The sequence below is a fragment of the Scylla paramamosain genome, chromosome 35, assembly GCF_035594125.1.
Source record: "Scylla paramamosain isolate STU-SP2022 chromosome 35, ASM3559412v1, whole genome shotgun sequence".
Lineage (NCBI taxonomy): Eukaryota > Metazoa > Arthropoda > Malacostraca > Decapoda > Portunidae > Scylla > Scylla paramamosain.
This window is the reverse complement of record NC_087185.1, coordinates 4,380,001-4,386,079: the sequence shown is the minus strand read 5'-3', so window position 1 is coordinate 4,386,079 and position 6,079 is coordinate 4,380,001. Positions and strand designations below refer to the sequence as shown.

Genomic DNA, 6,079 nt, shown 5'->3' with positions numbered 1-6,079 from the left:
AAGTAAAGCAACGAATAAACCAATAAACCAATAAACAAACAAACAAGCGAACGATAACCCAGACAACACCACTTTCTCCCTCACATCCAGCGGTCTGCAGAAGAGAAGGAATGCACCAAAATAAAACCCAAACCAAAACAGCAACAATAAAAGAATAACGACAGTAGACAAGGAATCAGAAGACGCCACTCTTAAGTTTTATCAAAGGCTGCTCAGAAAACCAAGAGGTGGACGCAGACTGGCCGGGATTTTGTAACAAGAGATGAGTGCAACACGGATGCTGACATGTAAGCTTTTTTGACGTAGTACAATGAAATGACGTAAAAAACATAGAAATCGACACAATCACACAGGATATGACACACACACACACACACACACACACACACACTCACTCACATAGACGTACACACACATGAACGCACACTAGACGCTTTCCCTTCCTTGCTTTTTTCCTAGTATAGTTTCCCCCAGGGAGATTGTTGTGGTGATGCCAAGTAACTTTTTCGAACTTGTCCAGTAGGATGTGACGGTAATTACAGGTGAACAAAAAAAAATATCAGATAAATAAATAAATACATAATAATAATAATAATAATAATAATAATAATAATAATAATAATAATAATAATGATAATAATAATAACAATAATAATAATAAATCGAAGTACACTGTAAACAAAAAATACGATTGATAAATATAAATGAAAATTAAATAGATAAAAAGACAAGGGAAAAATTAATCGCTAGAAAGTTGAAAATAGAAAAAAAAAGAAGGAAAAGAAGCTTATTATCTTCAAAATTCATGAGAAAAAATAAATATACATAATACAATAAAATAACGAAGGAAGGGTTTCTCTCATAGAAATACAAAGGAAAATTGAAAAAAAAAAAGAGAGAAAGAATCATTATCTTGCACTATCTTTTCTTTTCTTTCTTTCTTTCTTTCTTCCCTTTCTCTTTTTTTTTTTTGGTAATATCTAGGCCTACTGTTTTTCTTATCTTCTGCATTCATCTACTATCTATTTTTATTCTCTATTTCTTCTCCCACATACCTGTTCTATTATTATCAACAGCCCACCATTTTTTTTTTTTTTTCAACATAAACATAACATGACATTCTTTTTTTTTTATTCTTTATCATTTTAATATCTTACCATCTTTGTTTCTTATCCATCTTGTTTACGTCTCGCATCATCATCATCATCACCATCATCATCATCATCAGCAGCATCATCACCAGCATCAGCATCTATTTTATATATATATATATATAAATATATATATATATATATATATATATATATATATATATATATATATATATATATATATATATATATATATATATATTTTCTATTTATTTTATTTTTTTTATCTTCTTACTATCTTCTCTTTCTTATTCACCTTCCCTGTGTATCGCATCATCTTCTCTTCCTGTACAATCATCCTTCACCGTCTTATCTCTCACCTGTCACCTTCATTATCCTCCCTATCATCATCTTCCATTACTTATCATGTCATTTTTTTCCTCGCATTTCAGTTCTCTTCCCCTCCTCCTCCTCCTCCCTCCTCCTCCTCCTCCCCTTCCTGTCTTTATCATTTTTATTTTTATTCATTAATTTTTCACCTTTGTGCTTTTCATGAATGTTGTTTCTTTCCGTCCTTCATTCAAAATACTTCTCTTCCTCTTCCTTCTCTTCTCTCTCTCTTCTTCTCTCCTTCTTTCCTCCCTCCGACACCAGCTGCTTCTCTGCATCCACTCAGAGTAAGAGGAATTATCTCATTTTCTTTATTCTCTCTCTCTCTCTCTCTCTCTCTCTCTCTCTCTCTCTCTCTCTCTCTCTCTCTCTCTCTCTCTCTCTCTCTCTCTCTCTCTCGTGCAAGGGTGAGTGTTCTATTGCTTCAGCTTGCAAACACACACACACACACACACACACACACACAGAATGCACCAAGTCAAGGTGTGTCAAGGTCATATGTGCAGCATTACACACACACACACACACACACACACACACACACACACACACACACGGGGAAGTCCCAGCCTCGGGCAATGGGAAGGCGCTTCTTCCCTCCCAGAGAGAGAGAGAGAGAGAGAGAGAGAGAGAGAGAGAGAGAGAGAGAGAGAGAGAGAGAGAGAGAGAGAGAGAGAGAGAGAGAGAGAGAGAGAGAGATCTTACCCTTTATTTTTATTCCTTTCCTTTCCTCCTCTCTCAGCTAAAATAATAAATTCAAAAGTGATGCGAAAATAGTTACAAATGACCAATAAAATACGTACCTTTGTGAAAATTATCGTACTGGAGAAACATTAAGTCGTGAATTTATGAGCATCACGGATTTTTTTTTTTTCTTTTTTTTTCAGTAATACTTCGTTGAATTTTTAGTTTCTTTATTAGAAGACCCGTGGGGAAAAAACAAGGAAGGATGCTGAGAGAAAAAAAATAGAAAGTTGATAATAAATATAACAAAGAATGAAAAAAAGTGAAGATGATGATTATGTTACGAAAGAAAAAAAAAACAATGATGATTGATGTTATGATTAAAGGAAGAAGGAATACAAATCAAGCTATATACGTACTAGTTGAAACACACACACACACACACACACACACAATGAGACTAATATTTCTAAATAATTCTAATATTTTAACATGTATTGACAGCCCTATATATTTTCAGCATTTATTTTAACATTTACTAATAGGTCTATATTATCTCAACGTTTAACATTTATTGAGAGTATTAAATAACTTCAACAATTATTTATTATTATTTATTTTAAGATTTATTAACTTCTATGTAACTTTATCATTTATTTTAATATTCATAGAGAGATCTGCATAATTTTAAGGTTTATTCAGTTCTATATAACTTTATAATTTATTCTAATATTTATTGATCTATATAGCTTCAAAGATTTACTCAGTTCTACATAACTTTTTAATCTATTCTAACATTTACTGATCTACATACAATTTAAAGTTTCGTTCAGTTCTATATAACTTCATCATTTTTCTTAACACTGACAGATCTGTACAGTTTTATGATCCATTGAGATTATCACTTTAAAATTTCTCTAAACACTGACAGCTCTGCACCATTTCATCATTTACGAAGGCAGCAGCATCGGGGAATTACCTGAGAAAGAGTCAGGAAAGAAGATAATGACCTCCAGCAGACTACAGGTATGTTACGTGGCTGCTCACCTGTCGCTACATCCACCTCTACCTGCCGGCCCACCTGTCCTCCTGCTCCCCTGCTTCCCGCTACCTGGTCACCTGCACGTAGACACCACCATTTGGAACGAGATTACTACCTGAGAGAGAGAGAGAGAGAGAGAGAGAGAGAGAGAGAGAGAGAGAGAGAGAGAGATTCGTGTTCAAGCGCTCTTTTTCTGGGCTTTTTTTTTCTTTCCTTCCTTCATTCATCCTTTTTTGTTACTCCTTCCTCATTCTTTTTATTTTTTTCCTTCTTGTTTCTTTATTTCTTTATCATTCTCTTCTCGTCTTCCTCAGTTTAAAATTATGTAAGAATAAACTATACATCAGTACACTACGGCAAATAAGCACTTCTTAACATTATTCTCATTCCAACGATAAAAAAAAAAAGTAATAATAATAATAATAATAATAATAAAATAAAATAAAATATATAAAAATAATATGACCTTGAGAAAGCAGAACTACCAAGCATCGGTGGTTCAGTGGTAGAATTCTCGCCTGCCACGCGGGAGGCCCGGGTTCGATTCCCGGCCGATGCACGCAAGTATTTTGTGTAATTTTTTTGTTTTCCTTTTTAAAATAGTTAGAGAATTGAAATACCGAGATAAAAGGAAATAAAAAATAATCTTGCAAAATCTTCTAACTGTAGTAAGAATTATAGAGTTGATGGGAGTGTTTACCAGAGAGAGGGAGAGAGAGAGAGAGAGAGAGCAGGTAGGTACGTACAGGTGTTGCGAGGGAGTGGAAATTAGAGTGCGCAATTATATACTAGGGCGTACAGAGTGGCGCAGTAGTGATGATGGCGGGTGAGGAGTGAAGAGTGGAGAGAATGAGGTGGAAGAGAAAGGAGTGAAAAGTGGAGGAGAGAATGACAGGAGGGGTGAAGTGGAGTCTTAGTGCTATTCCATCCACACACACACACACGCACACACACACACACACACACACACACACACAGAGAGAGAGTTTAACCCTACATGAGATGATGAAGAACAGAGCACAGCGAGCGAGAAAAAAAATAAATAAACAAAAAATACGGTATAAACAAAGATGTCAGGGCGAGAGAGAGAGAGAGGGAGAGAGAGAGAGAGAGAAGAAGAGAGAGAGGGAGAGTGGGAGACAGTGAGAGATGATGAGAAAAAGAGCCTTGTTGTTTAGGAGAGGAGGCTTACTGTGGAGAGAGACAGGACAGACAGACGGACATAAAAAAAGAAAGAAAAAATAAGAGGGGGCTTAGTGTGGAGAGACAGACAGAGAGAGAAAAAGAAAGAAAAAAAAAACAGAAAAGATGACAGGCTTGCCGTGGATGGTGAGAAAATTTTGCAAAATAAAAACGTAATAAACATGATATGTAAATAAAATGTAAATATGAATAGGAAAAGGAGAAAACAAACAAAAGGAGGAGGAGGAGGAGGAATATTAGATACAGGAGGAGGAAGACAAATATTACTTGCGGCAGGAAGAAGCAAAGACTAGAAAAGAAAAAAAAGAAAGAAGTTTTGAAAAGGAGGAGGAGGAGGAGGAGGAGGAGGAGGAGGAGGAGGAGGAAGAGAGGAGGAAAAGGAAAAGGAAAAAGGACTCAGAACTTTAATGAAACATGAAAATGAGGAAGATACGGAGGAGGAGAAGGAGGAGGAATACAAAGGAATACAAAAGAAGACAAAAAGTAACAGATCCTGAGGTCCTTACTAGGCTGTTTGTTGAGACTATTTACTAACTACCAGTGATAGAGACAGGAACAGCAAAGCAGAAGGCTCCTCCCCACCCCACCCCTCCCTAAAGTCGAGGCTGGCAGGAAAAAAAGGCGAAACCATGTGATATTGAAAAACCACAATGGAATTTTAGTAGAGAGTGAAAAGGAAATAAGCAACCTACGTCTGACTAATAGTGTTTGTGGGGGAAGGTGTTAAAGCTTGGTGAATGCAATGTTGTGTGTGCTTAGTGTACGTGGATGCACAGTGTGTGTGTCGAATGGGTGGTGCGGCAGGAGGAGCAGGAGGAGGAGGAGAATGAAAAAGGGAAAAGGACTATGATGAAACACAGAGAAATACGAGGAAGAAAAGGAGGAGGAGGAGGAGAGGAGGAGGAAGAGGAAGAAGGAGGAGGAGTAGGAGGTGGGTGTGGCTGCTCTAGATGTCTCGTTCCAAGGCCACACACACACACACACACACACACACACACATACAGCACGACTTCTAACGGGCAGACAGCGACAAGACTTTGCATCCTTCTGCGCTAGTGAAAAATCCGCTGAGGTGCCGCAGGGTAGTGGAAGAATCTGGGGACCTCTCCTGTTTTCACCATTATTTTGTTTTCATTCGTTGATTTTTCCCTTGTTTCAGTTTTAATGTTTTCCTTTTCTTTCCCTCCTTCCTTCCTTTTCTTCTTCTACCTATTCTTATTGATTTAATTTTTCTCTTTATACTAACTTCTCTTTTTCTTTTTTTCCATTGGCATTTTTCCTCTTCTTCTGTCTCCTCCTCCTCCCAATTTCCCACTTCATTCTTCCTCGAAATATGTTGCTTTTTATTTACTTATTTATTTCACTTTCTTCTATCCATCTCCATTATTCCCTCCTCCTCCCTCCTCCTTCTCCTCCTCTTCGTCACTGTCGTCGTCTCATCTCCCCTTCCTTCCTCCTCCCTCCTCCTCCTCCTCCCTCCTCCTCCTCCTCCATCTCTTCATCACAATCATATCTTCCCACGTCGCTACCAGGATATGCAGTTGCGCGCACGCCACACACACACACACACACACACACACACAAGCAACTCTTTACAAGCACTCTCATCATCAGACATTAGACACGATCACAAACTCCTCCTCCCCCCTCCTCCTTCTCCTCCTCCTCC

The 6,079-nt window shown here is 37.6% G+C and overlaps 1 non-coding gene across 1 annotated transcript; it reads left to right on the top strand.

The window, feature by feature from the left end:
• Window positions 1-3,695: 3,695 nt before the first annotated feature.
• On the top strand, window positions 3,696-3,766 carry Trnag-gcc (transfer RNA glycine (anticodon GCC)). Its single transcript has one exon. It is a non-coding gene; the product is annotated as a tRNA-Gly (tRNA).
• Window positions 3,767-6,079: the final 2,313 nt, after the last annotated feature.